Source organism: Lepus europaeus, chromosome 4, assembly GCF_033115175.1.
Source record: "Lepus europaeus isolate LE1 chromosome 4, mLepTim1.pri, whole genome shotgun sequence".
Lineage (NCBI taxonomy): Eukaryota > Metazoa > Chordata > Mammalia > Lagomorpha > Leporidae > Lepus > Lepus europaeus.
Window position 1 is genome coordinate 39,970,952 of NC_084830.1, and position 17,186 is coordinate 39,988,137.

Genomic DNA, 17,186 nt, shown 5'->3' on the forward strand with positions numbered 1-17,186 from the left:
TGTGAAATTTATGCCTGACATTTTGCTATTTGTTTTATATATGTGTTACATATATTATCCTTTCTTCATTACTGCCTTCTTTCGTATTATTTTCTAGTATATAATTTTTATATATTAATAATATAATTTTTCTCTTATAATTAACTTCACTATACATATTTTCTTCAGTAACAACTTAGATGTTTACTAAACATATATGTAGTGAAATCATAATGTAGTTTAATCTAGTGCACACTTCTGTTTTCAAGGTGGTAAATCAACTACTTCGATGAGTGTTTTAGTGACAGTTCCAACAACAATTAGCTGTTGCTCAAGCTAATACCAATAATCAGTACAAATTACCTTGAAATTAGACTTTTTCAAAACATACACTAAATATATATCATTAATTTGATCATTACTTTACATATTATATTTAAAAACTTACATGTCACATAGTAAGCAGCTTAATTGGGGTTGATGATATATTTGAGACTATCTTAAAACAAAAAAAAGATTTGTTTATTTATTTGAAAGGCAGAGTGACAGAGAAAGAGGGGGAGAGAGAGATTTTCTATTTCACTGGTTCACTCCTAAAATGACCACAACAGCAAGGGGTGGGCCAGGCTAAAGCCAGGAGCCTGGAACACCATCCAGATCTCCCACAAGTATGACAGGGGCCCAAGCACTTGGGCCATCATCTGCTGTCTTCCCAGTTGCATTATCAGGAAACTGGATCAGGAGCAGAGCAGCCAGGACACATGATGGCGTGTCACCAGCAGTGGTCTAACCCACTGTGCCACAGTCCCAGCCTCAGTGTATTTAATGTTAAATAGCATTACCTGTTTGTGGAAATCATTAGTAACATTGAATTTTTATTTTGTTTGCAGCATTTCTTCTCATCACTTTCTCCTATGCTGGGAGATGACCACAACTTTAATTATATAATAATAGAGAAGTTTGTAATTTATTTGATGTTCAGAAACAAAACTATTAGATTCCATGGAGACTTGGGACTTATCTACCTTTAACTGTAATATTTAGATTTCTTAGTAACCTAAGTATTTAAATTACTAGTGTAATATCTTTTTTTCCTTATTTATTTCCAAATAATTTCCTTTTTTTTTTTTTTTTTTTTTTTTGCTTCAGAAAACTTCAACCATAAAAGCAAAGGACTGTGACTGCTTCAAGGGAAAAGTGTTTTAATATACAATCCCTACACTCCTGAGTAATTACGTAAATTCTGAGGTTTCAGTTTGTTTCTTTTGGCTAATTCTGAGTCCTTCTGCTTTTTCCTTTTACAAGAGGAAAATTGAAGTAGACTTCAGGTGATCAAAAACAAAAATATTGGCCAAGGGTCCAACATTGTTTAGTTTGCATTTGTGCTGCCATGGAACAGTATTTCTGTAGGTCCTTCAGTCCTGTCACTGCCACTTACAAGTGAAACATGTAAAGGAGGCTCTGTAACTGAATGAGCAGACTTTGTGAAGTGCCTCCTGTTTTAACACCCAATCACATTTCATTTACTTTTCTCATTCTACTTTCTTAGATTATAGGAAAGATCTGTTTATGTGTTTGTTTTTGCCAGTGCCTGTAGATTAACAAGATTTTTAAAAACTAAAGTTGTACAGGGGCGAGTGTTGTGGCACAGTGGGTTGAACCACCACCTGCAATGCTGGCATCCATATATTGGAGTGCTAGTTGAAGTCCTGGAAGCTCTGCTTCTGATCCAGCTCCCTGCTAGTGTACCTGGGAAAGTAGCAGAATTTTGCTCAAGTCCTTAGGCCCCTGCCACCCATGTGGAAGACTCCGGTGGAGTCCCAGGCTCCTGGCTTTGGCCTGGCCCCAAGCTGTCACAGCTATCTGAGGAGTAAACCAGCAGATGGACAATCTCTTTGTCTCTCCCTCTCCCTGTCATTCTTTCAAATAAATAAAATAAATCTTTAAATGCATAAATGAAATTGTGTAAAACATTTACTTTATTGAGCTTTGTATCATCATTGTATTACAACTGAGCCAGCGATCTTGTAGCTTCGTCAGCATTAACTGGTTCATTTTCATGGTGCAACGGAAGAATCAGTGCTTTCTGCCAAGATTCCTGAGAAGGCCTCTCGAGAAATGTGCAAGTCCCTTTGTATATTTACAAAATATACACATTTTGCTGATTTTTTCATCACTCACAATATTTGTCTTCTTAAGATTAGTAGTAACTGGTTTTGCTTTATTTTTAGCCTTAAAGTTCTCTGACTGGCTCTGTGAAATACAGTTCTGGATTTCTGCCCTCCTCATTTGTTCTTGGCTATTGTCTCCCAAAGCTGTGCGCAGCAGCTTGAGCCCCATATGATGCTATTTGCATACCCTTGTACATATTTTTACATTACTTTTGTATCTGTTATTCTGGGAATTACAATCAATCTTAATTCACAGCAATATCAACTGAAGGATCAATACCAACTTAACCTCAATAGTAAATACAGATGTGCTCCTGTGTAAGTCTGCTCCTCCTCCTTGTATACTATTATTGTCATACCAGTTATATCTCTATGCATTGTTGGCCAGTCGATACAGATTTATAATATTGCTTTACATAACTGTGTTTTAAATAAGATAGGAAGAAAAATTTTTTATACATTTACACTATCTTTTATATTAACCAAGGTAATTACTTTTACCATTCATTGCTCTTTTATTGCTTTGTGTGACTTTCAGTTACTGTTTAGTTCCTGTTTGTTTTAGCATGAAAATCTCCCTTTAGTGTTTCTTTAGTGCAGGTATTCTAGTGACAAATTCATTCAGGTTTTGTTTAATTCTCTTATTTTTAAAGGATAATTTTGCTGGATATAGAATTCTAGATGGACAGGACTTTTTTTTCCCAAAGATTTATTTATTTATTTGAAAGTAAGAGTTACACAGAGAGAGAAGGAGACAGAGAGAGAGAGAGAGAGAGGTCTCCCATCCACTGGTTCACTCCCCAACTGGCAGCAAAGGCCAGAGCTGGGCTGATGCGAAGCCAGGAGCCAGGATCTTCTTCCAGGTCTCACATGTGGGTGCAGGAGCCCAAGGACTTGGGCCATCTTCCACTGCTTTCCCAGGCCATAGAAGAGAGCTGGATCAGAAGTGGAGCAGCCAGGACTTGAACCGATGCCATATGGGGTTGGCACTGCATATGCCAGTACTGCAGGCGGTGGCTTTACCTGCTATGCTACAGTGCCAGCCCCTGGACAGGAATTTTTATCCCAGGACTATGAATATACTCTCCCTTTGCTTTCTTTTTTTTTTTTAAAGATTTATTTATTTTATTTGAATGTCAGAGTTACACAGAAAGAGGAGAGGCAGAGAGAGAGAGACAGAGAGAGACAGAGACAGAGAGAGAGGTCTTCCATCTGATGGTTCACTCCCCAAATGGCTGCAACGGCCAGAGCTGCGCCCATCCGAAGCCAGGAGCTAGGTGCTTCCTCTTATCTCCCACATGGGTGCAGGGCCCCAAGGACTTGGGCCATCTCCTACTGCTTTCCCAGGCCATAGCAGAGAGCTGGACAGGAAGTGGAGCAGACAGGTCTTGAACTGGCGCTCATATGGACACCCATATGGGATGCCAGTGGTGCTTCCGGCCAGGGCGTTGACCCACTGTGCCACAGCGCCAGCTCCTCTCCCTTTGTAACTACGTAGTTTCTGGTGAGAAATTGCCTGTTAATCTTATTGAAGAACTCTTGTATACCAAAACACATTTAGGTAAAGTTTTATTGTTCCATAGTACTTATATCAGGGTGACTATAGTTCACAATAATGTAGTCAATATAATGTAGTATGAAGAACTAGAAGAGAGTAATTTGTAGGCTCCAAATACAAAGAAATGATGAGGCAACAGAAATGCTAATTTCCTGATTTGATTAGTTTATACTGTATGTACCTGTTAAAATATAAGTGTACCCCATAAAAATATACAAGTATTAATTTAAAAAGGAAGATCCTTTATATGTGATAAGTCTCTTCTCTTTTATTGCTTTGAAAATTATATCTTTATCTCTTGACAGTCTTTTTTTGAAGGTTTAAAAGCAAGATTTATTAGAGTCAGAGACTTCCAGACAGAGTGGCATGGAAGGGGGCTCCAAGAAAAGCAAAATCCAAAGGGGCTGGTGGTACTGGGGCTTTTTTTTTTTTTTTTTTTTTGACAGGCAGAGTGGATAGTGAGAGAGAGACAGAGAGAAAGGTCTTCCTTTTGCCGTTGGTTCACCCTCCAATGGCCACTGCGGCCGGCGCATCTCGTTGATCCAAAGCCATGAGCCAGGTGCTTCTCCTGGTCTCCCAGGCGGGTGCAGGGCCCTAGGACTTGGGCCATCCTCCACTGCCTTCCCGGGCCATAGCAGAGAGCTGGCCTGGAAGAGGGGCAACCAGGATAGAATCCAGCGCCCCAACCGGGACTAGAACCTGGTGTGCCGGCGCCGCAAGGCGGAGGATTAGCCTGTTAAGCCACGGCGCCAGCGGTACTGGGGCTTTTAAGCATAATTTTGGAGAAGAAAAAACTTCAACTTGATATTCATTTACAAGGCAGGGATAACACCCATCAAAATACCTGATTTGCAATCTTTCATCCTGTCTGGAAGAAACAAAGAACCATCAGGAGGGTGGGATGCCTAATTTGCTTTATAGTCAACTGGGAGCTCAGAAGGAATTGCCTCTCCCTTGCTATTCTTATGATAAGATTGGAAGCTGCAAAGGAGTGGGCAGGCACTTTTTTCTTTTCTTTCTTTCTTTTTTTTTAAATTTAATGAATACAAATTTCATAGATACAGCTTTAGGAATATGGTGGTTCTTCCCCCCACCCACCCACCCTGCCACCCCCACTCCCATCCTACCTCCTATTCCCTCTCACACCCTATTATTCTTCATGCTGAGTGAAATAAGCCAGTCCCAAAGGGACAAATATCATATGTTCTCTCTGATCGGTGACAACTATCTGAGCACCAAAAAGGAAACCTGTTGAAGTGAAACGGACACTATGAGAAACAGTGATTTGATCAGCCCTTGTCCTGACTGTTGATGACAACTTAATACTTTATCCCTTTTAGTATTTTTTTTTTGTTCTGCTTAATACTATTGGTTGAACTCTGTAATTAATACACAATTATTTGTAAGTGTTGAAATTTAACTGAAAAGTGATCCCTGTTAAATATAAGAGTGGGAATAAGAGAGGGAGGAGATGTACAATTTGAGACATGCTCAATCAGACTTGCCCCTAATGGTAGAGTTAGAAACGTGCCAGGGGATTCCAATTCAATCCCATCAAGGTGCCATGTACCAGTGCCATCTCACCAGTCCAAGTGATCAGTTTCTGTTCACAATTGATCATAATGTAGGACTAAGAGTCAAAGGGATCACATAAACAAGACTAGTGTCTGCTAATACTGATAGAATAAAAAAGGGAAAAAACGATCCAACATGGGAAGCGGGATACACAGCAGACTCATAGAATGGCACATGTCCTAAATAGCACTCTGGCCTCAGAATCAGCCCTTAAGGCATTCGGATATGGCTGAAGAGCCCATGATAGTATTTTAAGCATGAAAAGCCAAGACACTCTGGCAAAGAAAAAAAAAAAGACCTAAATGAAAGATCTCTGCAAGTGAGATCCCAGTGGAAAGAACGGGGCCGTCAACATCAAAGAAGGAGGTACTTTTCTCTGAAGGGAGGAGAACTTCCACTTTGACTATGACCTTGTCTAAATAAGATCAAAGTTGGTGAACTGAAAAGGCCTCCATAGCCTTGGCAACTCATGACAAGAGCCTAGGGTGATTACTGACGCCATAAACAAGAGTATCAATTTGTTAAGTCAACAACAGGAGTCACTGTGCACTTACTCCTCATGTAGGATCTCTGTCCTTATTGTGTTGTACATTGAAATTTAATGCTATAACTAGTACTCAAACAGTATTTTACACTTTGTGTTTCTGTATGGGTGCAAACTGTTGAAATCTTTACTTAATATATGCTAAATTGATCTTCTGTATATAAAGAGAGTTGAAAATGAATCTTGATGTGAATGGGATGGGAGAGGGAGTGGGAGATGGGAGGGTTGCGGGTGGGAGGGAAGTTATGGGGGGGGGGGAGACATTGTAATCCATAAGCTGTACTTTGGAAATTTATATTCATTAAATAAAAGTTAAAATTCATTTTAAAAAGAACTATAAAATAATAAAAAAGATTCATTTTTAATTTTTATATACAGAAGACTAACTCTATACTAATTAAAGATTTCCACAATTTGTACCCACACAGATACACAAAGTATAAAGTATTGTTTGAAAACAACTTCTACAGTTAATTCTCATAGTCAACTCATTAAGGATAGACGTCCTACATGGGGACTAAGTGCACAGTGACTCCTGTTGTTGATTTAACAATTGACGTTCTTGTTTATGGCGTTAGTGATCACCCAAGGCCCTTGTCATCAGCTGCCAAGGCTGTTGAAGCCCTTTGAGTCCACAAACTCTGTCAGTATTTAAACAGGGCCATAAGCAAAGTAGAAGTTCTCTCCTCCCTTCAGAGAAAAGTACATCCTTCTTTGATGGCCCCTTTTTTCCACTGGGATCTCACTCACAGAGATCCTTCATGTAGATCATTCTTTGCCACAGTGTTTTGGCTTTCCATGCCAGGCAGGCACTTTTAAGCTTGCTAAAGACATCCTCTGGAGAAAGCAAGTATTTTGCACCCTTAAACCTCTGTCCGGACTACCCTGACTGCCCACTAACCCATCTGACTCCTCACATCCACTCCCCCCGCTCCCCGCCCCCCGCAGAAAAATAGACCCTAACTTCTGTTAGGGGAACTGGGCGATGACCACTGTGGCTGCTTCATGCTAAAAAGGGGCATCATTGGGAATGGCAGTCAAGACAGGGTTCCACAAGAGGTGGCTTCTCAGCAACAGGTGGCTTCTCGAGGGGGATGCAGTGCCAACTTGCAGGAACTGCTTCCATCCGAGGTTTCATGGGCATGGCCATCTAGAATTTCACTGTTTCAAGACTTGAGAAAAGGAATCTAATAAGCAGTTTAAACTCACAGAGTCTAAAAACAAAGCATGGAGTCATTGCCGGACCTAAGAAAGGTGCTGGCTGAACTATGAGCAAGTGTTCCTATTGAGAGGCAGATAGAAACTGACAGGAGGGACCAGATACCAATCAGCTGGGCTAAGGCCTGGCCAGGTATATATGAGGTCCAAACCTATCTTTTCACATAAGGTACTGGAAGAGACATCCTAAGGGAGGTGTGAACCTCCTTAGGGAAGGCATCCTGTTGACTTCCATTACCTAGCTGGCCTGGGCGGAGAGCTGGTAGATGGCATCTCTAAAAGGAAATTTACATTTCCACCTGCAGTGTTACTGACCCTACTTGGCTGTCCCCTCAACCGCTGTGGTTACTTTGGAAGCTGGGCTGAGTAAAGGGCTTTTCAGCTTAGAGCTAACAAGGTCTGCAGTTCTGACCTGGGAGTCCTTCGACTCCAGGGCAGTTCCATTTCCAGTGACCCAACTCTTGGCTGGCAGAGCTGCCAGGTCTCTTCAAAAGCTGACTTCTGTGTCCACCAGAAGCCCTGGCTTTCCACTTTGAAAAACCAATGCCATGGGCTGGCACTATGGTGCAGCAGGTTAAAGCCTCAGCCTGCAGCACCAGCATCCCATATGGGCACTGGTTCACATCCCAGCTGCTCATCTCCTGATCTAGCTCTCTGCTATGGCTTAGGAAAGCAGTAGATGATGGCCCAAGTCCTTGGGCCCCTGCAGCCAAGTGGGAGATCTGGAAGAAGCTCCTGGCTCTTGGCTTTGGATCAGCTCAGCTCCAACCATTGCAGCCATTTGGGGAGTGAACCAGCAGAATGGAAGACCTCTCTCTCTCTCTCGCTCTCTCTCTGGCTCTACCTCTCTCTGTAACTATGTCTTTCAAATAAATAAAATATATCTTTAAAAAAATTTAAAAACCAATGCTATTTGCGATGGACTGTACTGTTGTGTCTCCTGGATGGCAGATCACTGTGTATAGCAGCCATTAATTAGCCTGCCACCTATCTTTACATTGCTTCTGCTGCCTAGCTGCTTCCTCCTCCTGGTTTCTGTTAAAGGAGACCAGAGGAAACCTTTAAGAGGATGCAAGTCAAGGGGGTGCTCAGTCCCCTCTCCAATCTTTGGTGGCCTAAGCTGGAAGTCTATAGTCACAAGCATGTTCTGATAGTGGTTTTTCTGTGAGGTAGGCAATACTCACAAGGAAAGCTATGTCCTCACTTTAACATCAAACATGATGACCACCTTATCTATAAAATCTGAAGTCATTAATAAAACTTTCTCTTTCTCTCCCTTCGTTCGGTTTGAAAAGGGAGGTTTTGCTTGTTTACTGTGCCCTTGGCAAAGTAAATCTAGCTGTGAAATAATAATTTCTTCCATATATAGCCAGGCTGTTATTACAGAAGATTGTTAGCCATCATTTTATAAGGTCTAAAGATCAAACTGTACATCCAATGGAGAGTTCTTCAGAATAGAATCAGTTTCCCTTCTTGAAGAGAATAGAGAAATGAGGGAACAAGTCAGGCTTCCCAGATTCTTGACAATCTCATTATAATATATGTAAATGTGGATCTCTGAACTTTGTCCTACTTGAATTTTGTAAAGGCTTGTTGGATTACAGATTAATGATTTTAAAATTACATTTGGGAAGTTTTCAGTCACTTCTGCAAGTACTCTTTCTGTTATTGTTTCTCTCCTCCAAGGATTCTTATTATGATCATGTTGACATACTTGGTGCATCCCACAGGTCTTTGGAGCTCTGTTCCTTTTTCCTATTTTTTTTCTGCTCACTCTAATCTTCAAACTAAATAATATTAAATTCCAGCTCAAATATGCTGTTCAATTCCTCTAGTGAATTTTTTTTAAGATTTTATTTGTTTATTTGTTTATTTGTTTACTTGAAAGTCAGAGTTACAGAGAGGCAGAGGCACAAAAAGAAAGAGAGGTCTTCCATCTGTTGGTTCACTCCCCAACTTGCCAGAATGGCCAGAGTTGTGCTGATCTGAAGCCAGGAGCCAGGAGCTTCTTCCAGGTCTCCCACGTAGGTGCAGGGCCCAAGGACTTGGGCCATCTTCCACTGCTCTCCAGGCCTCGGCAGAGAACTGGATTGGAAATGGAGCAGCCAGAATTTGAACTGGCACCCAAATGGGAAACCAGCACTGTAGGTGACAGCTTTACACACTATTCCACAACGCTGACCCCAAATTTTTAATTTCAATGGTTTTACTTTTCAACTCAAGAATTTTTATTGGCATATTTTATAATTTTTAACCTTTTTGACAATCTTTATTTGATAAATTGTCCTCATATTTTCCTTTAGTTGTTTAGACACAGTTCCTGGAAAATATTTAAATAGGTGTTAAAGTCTTCATCTAGTAAGTCTAACTTTTAGACTTCCTTGGACAATGTTTCCAATGACTATTTTTTAAAATTTATATACATTTTTATTTGAAAGGAAGAGAGAGATAGAGAGATGCAAATACAGACAGACATCTCCTATTTGGTTTTTCACTCCCTAAATGCTTTCAACAGCTTGGGTTGGGCTGGGACAAAGCCAGGACCCAGGAACTCATTCCTGGTCTCCCACATGGGTGGCAGGGATCCAATCACTTGAGCTATCATTTTCTGGCTCTCTGGGTACCCATTAATAGGAAGCTGGACTAGGAAGCAGAGCTGGGACTCAAGCTCTGGCTCTCCAGTACAGGATGTGGATGTCTCAAATGGCATCTTAACCAGTGCACAAAAACTTGCCTCTTCCATGACTATTTTTATTTCCCCCCGTTTGGGGGCCATATTTTCTTGTGTGATATTTTTTGTTGTTGTTGAAAATTGGACATCTTGAGTCAAATGTTGTGGCACCGCGTGTTAACAGACCACTTTGGAAACCCACAATCTGTTTCAGAGTGCCTGGGAGGAAGTCCAATCCAGTTTCCTGGTGTTGTGTCCGAATTTCCCAATCAATGCACGAGGCACAGTCGCAGATGCAAAAGCAGAGGTTTATTTGTTACCAGGGCTGGGACCCCCTACCCGCACACAGCCTTTTAGCAGTGCACAGGCAAAAGGCCCCCTCGTTTACATAAGAGAGGTTTTTATAGCCTCACCCTTACAAGGGTGCAGGTCATCTCCTATGTAGGTTACCTTCTCACTCTCTATATGGCAAGGTATTGGGACCTAACATGTTCATTGGTTCATTTAAACATAAAGGCTATATATGTTATGTGGCGGGAAGGCCACACAAAGGAGATGGCACGGGGAGGAACTGGCGGGAAGCATCGGGCCATAAATTCCAGGGGAGCTAGTGGGGGACAGGAGGTCATAAATTCCAGGGGAGCATAGCAGGCAAGCAAGCAGCCAGGGTACAGAAGCGGAACCCGCATTTAGCAAGCTAGGGACTCCAACTCCTACACTGGCAGTATACCTGGGAGGTAGCACATGGTGGCCCAAATGCTTGAGTCCCTGCATTTGAGTGTGAGACCTGGATTGCGTTCTGGGCTCCTAGCTTCAGCCTGGCCCAGCTCTGGCTGTTGTGAACTAGAGAATGGAATTTATCTCTCTCTCTCTCTTTCTTTCTCTTTTTTCTTTCAAAAAAAAAAAAAAAAAGAAGAAGAAGAAGAAGAAGAAGAAGAAGAAGAAAAGAAAAGAAAAGAAAAGAAAACTGGAAATCTCAAATAATATCATGTAGAAATTCTGGAAATCTGATTTCACCCTCTTCCCCACTATTGTTTTTTTGGTATTTTTGTTGTTGCTTGTTTAGTGACTACTCTGAACTAATTCTGTAGTGTCTATATATATTGTCATGCATAGTTCCAGATAGCTTAGCAGTCAGCTACTAATTGGACATAGATTTCCTTGAATGCCTGAAACCAGAAGGCTTCCAATCTTTGTGAGACTTTGTGTACGTGTTGGAACATACCTTCAATGTTCAGGCACATGGTTTACAACTCTGCTTCTGCCTCCCCTTCCTGCTTGTGTAGACTCTCAGAGTCAGCCAGAGGTGAGAGCTTATGGCTTTATTAGATCTTTCCTGGGCATGTGCACAAGCCTAGCCACATGAATTCTAGATTCCCAGAATGATGTTGGAGCTTTTCAAAGCCCCTCAGGAATATTATCCTCCAGACTTTCAAGTTTTTCTGTTTAGCTTGTTGCTCACCCAAACTGCTACTGTTGCTTCAGGCCACTGTGATGTCAAACAACTGCTGCTGATTGTTTTCAACAAATACCCTAAGGGGAAAGGATTTTATCTATGGTGACCACTGATTTTATCTATGGTGACCTCCTGCAAGTGGGATTTTCCAGGGAATTGCCTGGTCAAACAATGACAGTTCTCTGGGACCTTAGAAGGACCGCCAATCCTGATGTGTGCCCACTAGTAGTTTTTGATTTGCATGTTGATGGGAAGCTGTTGATTTTCAAGATTATCATAGAGCTTTGGAGAGAGAGATAGGAATAAGGCAAGTTAAAATGCCATAAGATTTTTTTTATTATTACTGAAATTCACCATTTTCTTGAATTAATGCTCCCTAACTCTTTGATTAATTTATAAAGTTCTGGAAAAGTTGGTATCAATATTAAAATACCAGTATTTTTGTTTCTTTTATAGAGGGAAGGATTTTCAATAGCTCTTTTTTTTTGAAAATGTATTTATTTATTTGACAGGTAGAGTTATAGACAGAGAGAGAGAAAGGTCTTCCTTCCATTGGTTTACTCCCCGAATGGCCACTACGGCTGGCGCTGTGCCTATCTGAAGCCAGGAGCCAGGTGCTTCCTCCAGGTCTCCCATGCAGGTGCAGGGCCCCAAGCACTTGGACCATCTTCCACTGCCTTCCCAGGCCACAGGAGAGAGCTGGACTGGAAGAGGAGCAAATGGGACTAGAACCTGGCACCCACATGGGATGCCAGCACTGCAGGTGGAGGATTAACCAAGTGAGCTACGGTGCCGGCCCTTCAGTAGCTCTTACTCCACTATTCTTGCCAATGTCATCCTCCAATACAACTTTTAGCATGACCACACTGCAAGTTACTTAACCTTTATGTGCCTCATTTTATTTACCTGTTTATTGGGAATAATAATAGTGCTCACCTCAAGGGTTATGTGTGAATAAAACAAGTTTATTCAGGTAAAGAGCTGAGCACAGTGCCTGCTTCTTTGCAAAAACTCAGTAAATGTTAAACATTATCTGTCGTTTGTTTTCTTGGCTCTTGGACTTTCAGTTTGGTATCCAACAATATCTTACTATTTGGGAAATGGAATGGGAGCCAAAGAATCTTTAGTCCATGGGTAATCACTGATGTAACTTGAGATGTTACTGACTTGAAGACTGAGAACAGCTGGTTTGGAGTCCACATATTTCCCCATGGCATTTCTTCTTATCTCTGAGCTGAATTGCTTTCTTCCCATTGAGCTCATTCTGCAGAGGATTCCTCTGGTTATATAGGAAATAGACCATTTCTGCATTCACTCTGATAATAAACCCAAGACCACAGAGTCTCCTGAGATAAAACAGGCAACTTGCGAGAGCACTGCTCAATATTTGAAAGTCACACAATTATACATGGTGCACATGCAAGCCCTAAAGGATTGCTGAAGTTGACAGAAAATGTAGCACATGTCCAGGAACAAGCTCATCCCAAGGCAGCAAAATTGTCTTGTTGATGTTTCAATTCCAGAAGGACAACTTAACTTGTTACTGGGGGCAATTTTACACACCATAGATTAGGCAGAACTAGCTGTTTACCGGGTTACGTGATCTCACCTGTCCACCCCCTTGTTACTGAAAGTAATCTGTGTGGGGGCAAAAGCAAATAGTTTGGAGTTGGATGGACCTCAGTTCAATTCTTAACTCTGACACTTAGTTTTGTGTGGTTTATATCAACTCCTTGAGTCACAATTTCTTTTTTTTTTTTTGACAGGCAGAGTGGACAGTGAGAGAGACAGAAAGGTCTTCCTTTGCCATTGGTTTACCCCCCTATGGCCACTGCAGCCGGCGCACCATGCTGATCCGAAGCCAGGAGCCAGGTGTTTCTCCTGGTCTCCCATGGGGTGCAGGGCCCAAGCACTTGGGCCATCCTCCACTGCACTCCCTGGCCACAGCAGAGAGCTGGACAGGAAGAGGAGCGACCGGTACAGAATCCAGCACCCCAACCGGGACTAGAACCCGGTGTGCTGGCGCCAAAGGTGGAGGATTAGCCTATTGAACCCCTGCCCGAGTCACAATTTCTGCAAATGTATAAAGAGGTAAGTATATACCTTGAGGGTATTTGAAAGATCAGAGGAGCTAATGCATGCTAAATACTTAGCAGATTGCCTAGCCACATAGTAAATATTCAACAAATACCTTGAGTTATTTTATAACTTTTCCAATATTAACTGAGTTTCTTCTAGATGCTAAATGCTATGTTATACACTGAGTATATGTAGCAAACAAAATGCATCTCTGCTTCTCTAGCAGAGTTTAAGGAAAGGCTAATGAGAAAGAATGATGTTGAAGTTACAAAACAAATTAGTATTAATTACAAAATGGGATTAGGGTGAACTTGATGTGGTTGAAGAATAACAGGGAGAACCAATTTAGATCAGACAGAAAAGCAACTTATCCAAGGAGGAGGTTTTTAGGCCTAAATGATAGGAAGGAGCCACCTAGCAGTGGAAGGAAGAAGTGGAGGGAAAGATCATCAAATGGGAGAAGCTGGTTTTGTGCAAGTATCAGGAAGATGCCCATGCTGCATGCTAGAGGGAGTTGGTGGCTGAAAGCAGAGGTTGGCCAGGGGGACTGACTGTGGGAAGCTTTGTTGTACACTAAAGGGAAGGAAGAAGAGGATAGCTAGGATTCACTGAGCACTTGGCAAGAGAATTTCACATTCATGGACTAACATCCAACCCTAGACAAGGGGCTTCTTAGTGTAGGCAATGCAAAGGGGTTTGTTTTAATTCTGAATGCATTGAGAAACCATGGAGGATTTTAAGCAGGGAGAGACATGACTGTGCTTACAGGTCCAAAAGGCCCTCCTACTGTGTTGAGGCAGGATTGGAGTTGTGCCAGAGTAGAAATAAGGCATCACACTCTCAACCACCCTTTGCTCTTACTCCACAACTTATCAAGTACCTCCTGGTAAATGGATGAACTTAGTACAGTACGTTCAACACTAGTGCAGCAAGAGAGAAAAGCAGAAGCAACAATGTGAAAAGAATGACTTTTCTACTATGCATGTGGCCCTGTGAGTGGAAGTTTAAATCAGGATAAGAGTTCAAGTTTTAAGAGGAAAGAATAGCAAAATTGTGCTGAGTCCTTGGCCTTACCAAAAGGGGACATTACAGAATAGTAATCAAATTCACACAGAGAGGGTCAGTTGCAATTATTTTGCAGGTCAGTAGAGAACTGTTTTTCAGTTTTATTTTTAACTGACAAATAATAAATTGCACATATTTATCTGGTTTAAGAAATGAGCCAGAGATGGCATAACTTGGTATAATGGCATAAGAGAATCTTGCTAACACAGCGTGCAATACCTGCCTGTGTGTCTGTACACTGCTCTCAGATGGCAACCCTGGCATGTTCAGACCAACTCATGGAGGCCTAGCCAAAATGCTGCTTGCTCAGGAGAAATATTGGTTTTCATATCTAACACTGGTTCCTTACAGACACATAATCCAATTTTCAGAGTGTAATTGGTATGTTTGAGTTAAAAATCAATATCCGTCTAGGTTGCAATTTCATGGCCCACTCTTCCCATTTCCATGCTTGATTTAGCACATTAGTGACCCTGGAGTCACAGCATGTCTTCCATCTTCTTCTGCTCTCCCTTACATGGTGATTTAATTTATTAAGGCCTAAATAAAAATTCTAAAGAAATGACTTTGCAGTTGATGTCCTGGAGATATGTGAGAATCTGGGGGTGTCAGGATGTGGGACTCTGGTCTTCACTCCACTAAGGGGATTTTACTGTGTTGGCTAGTGTTCACATAAGTGATTTGCATTTTAAAATTTTTAGTTGTTTATTTGAGAAGCAGAGAGAGAGAGAGAGAAAGAGAGAGAGAGAGAAAGAGAGAGAGAAAGAGAATGCTCCCATCTGCTGTTTCATTCCCAAAATGCCCACCGTGCATGGCTTGGGTTGGGCTGGGCTGAAGCTGGGAGCCAAGACCTCAATCCAGCTCTCCAATCCAGGCAAAGGGCCCAACTACTTGAGCTGTCACCTGCTACCTCCCAGGGCTTTCATTGGTTAGAAGCCTGGGCCAGGATCCAGAGCCAGGAATTGAATCCAGGCAGTCCGAAGTGGGGCATTTCAACTGGCATCTTAAGAGCTAGGCCAAATGCCCACCCACCGTTTGTAATTTTCTAGAGTAAGATATTTGTACTGCTAGAGGCTCATTAGACCCCAGAAAGATCACCATCCCATTCAAGTCCATTCATTTCCATCCGTTAGAGAAGCACATTTTGTTTCTGTTGTCTACAGAGTTAGAGCCAGGCTTATTGTTTTGATTGGAAGTGGGATGAGGTCATCTCTCTACTGACTGTGGTCATTGTTCAGGAATGTATTGATATGATTTCCAACAGCTGGGTTTATAACTGTTTTTCCTGTAAAAGGCCGAGGTTGGTAAGGGCATCTTTGCCTGGACAGGCCTCTGCACTCACAGGAAATCCCTGCTTTTCCTTTCATAGTTCCCAAAATGTGCACAAACTCCCTTCCCTTTTCTTCTGCCACTTCTCAAACCCTGCGATCCAGTGTCCCATGATGGTGTCAGTCGGGCTTCAGTTATAGATAAGAGAACACTTTTGTTTGTTTTCTGGCTTTGGCAGAAATGAACTTACTATTTAAAAATTAGGTGCTTCTCTGGCTTCAGAATCAGCCCTTGGGGCATTCGGATCTGGCTGAAGAGCCCATGAGAGTATTTTAGGCATGGGAGGCCAAGACACTCTGGAAAAATAAATAAATAAAGAAGACCTAGATGAAAGATCTCTGCAAGTGAGATCCCAGTGGAAAGAACGGGGCCATCAAAGAAGGAGGTACTTTTCTCTGAAGGGAGGAGAGAACTTCCACTTTGACTATGACCCTGTCGGAATAAGATCGAAGTTGGCAAACCCTAAAGGCTTCCATAGCCTTGGCAACTCATGACTAGAGCCTAGGGAGATTACTGACGCCATAAACAAGAGTGTTAAATTGTTAAATCAACATCAGGAGTCACTGTGTACTTACCTCTCATGTGGGATCTGCCCTTCATGGGTTGCCCAATGTGAAGTAATGCTATAACTAATACTGAAACAGTATTTTTACTCTTTGTGTTTCTGTGTGGGTGCAAACTGATGAAATCTTTACTTAGTATATACTGAATCGATCTCCTGAATATAAAGATAATTGAAAATGAAAAAAAAAAAACAAACTTGGTGTTAAATTGGAAATTGCATAGCAAATTAATCAATTTAAAAAAAATATCATGTAGGATCTCTGCCATTAATGTGCTGTACACTGTGATTTAATGCTATAACTAGTACTCCAACAGTGTTATTCACTTTGTGTTGCTATGTGAGGGCAAACTGTTGAAATCTTTACTTAATATATACTAAATTGATTTTCTGTATATAAAGAGAATTGAAAATGAATCTTGATGTGAATGGAAGGGGAGAGGGAGCGGGAAAGGGGAGGGTTGCGGGTGGGAGGGAAGTTATGGGGGGGGGAGCCATTGTAATCCATAAGCTGTACTTTGGAAATTTATATTTATTAAATAAAAGCTTTAAAAAAATTAGGTGCTTATTAAGCTTCTAGAAGGGTTGGAAGAGCAAGTTGTAGGCTTAGCCTCCCAGGGGCAAGTGCGTGGGACCAGCCTAATCAGAGAAGAAAACCTTAATTTTGGTCAAAGTTTTTCCTATGAATTTGTCATTGACTAAATATATGGATCAACATAATCATTTTATAATGTTGATGTTTGAAAACTGTCTTAGGCCAGTAAAGCATGGTCCATCCATGGGTAGCATTGCATCCCTGGGAGCTTATTACAAATGCAGAACCTCGAGGCCTCACCCCCACCCTTACTGACTTATGGGCTCTGGGGATGAAGCCTCCATATGGTTTAGATGCAGAGATGTTGACCACCTATCCTGCTGCTTTTGAAAGGATTTCTGGGATACTGGTCTTTTTTTTCTAAGAACAGAACAGTTCTGAACA

At 41.6% G+C, this 17,186-nt stretch overlaps 1 long non-coding RNA gene and 1 pseudogene across 2 annotated transcripts in view; one reads left to right on the plus strand and one right to left on the minus strand.

Annotated features, from left to right (window-relative positions):
- The window catches only part of LOC133758315 (uncharacterized), a 79,243-nt gene that overhangs the window by 20,892 nt on the left and 41,165 nt on the right, over nucleotides 1–17,186 (plus strand). For both annotated transcript variants that reach the window (XR_009865783.1, XR_009865782.1), the window contains one exon: nucleotides 12,939–13,263. This is a non-coding gene — a long non-coding RNA (uncharacterized LOC133758315). The remainder of the gene's footprint in view (nucleotides 1–12,938; nucleotides 13,264–17,186) is intronic.
- LOC133758158 (ribosomal biogenesis factor-like) lies at nucleotides 1,985–10,960 on the minus strand (annotated as a pseudogene).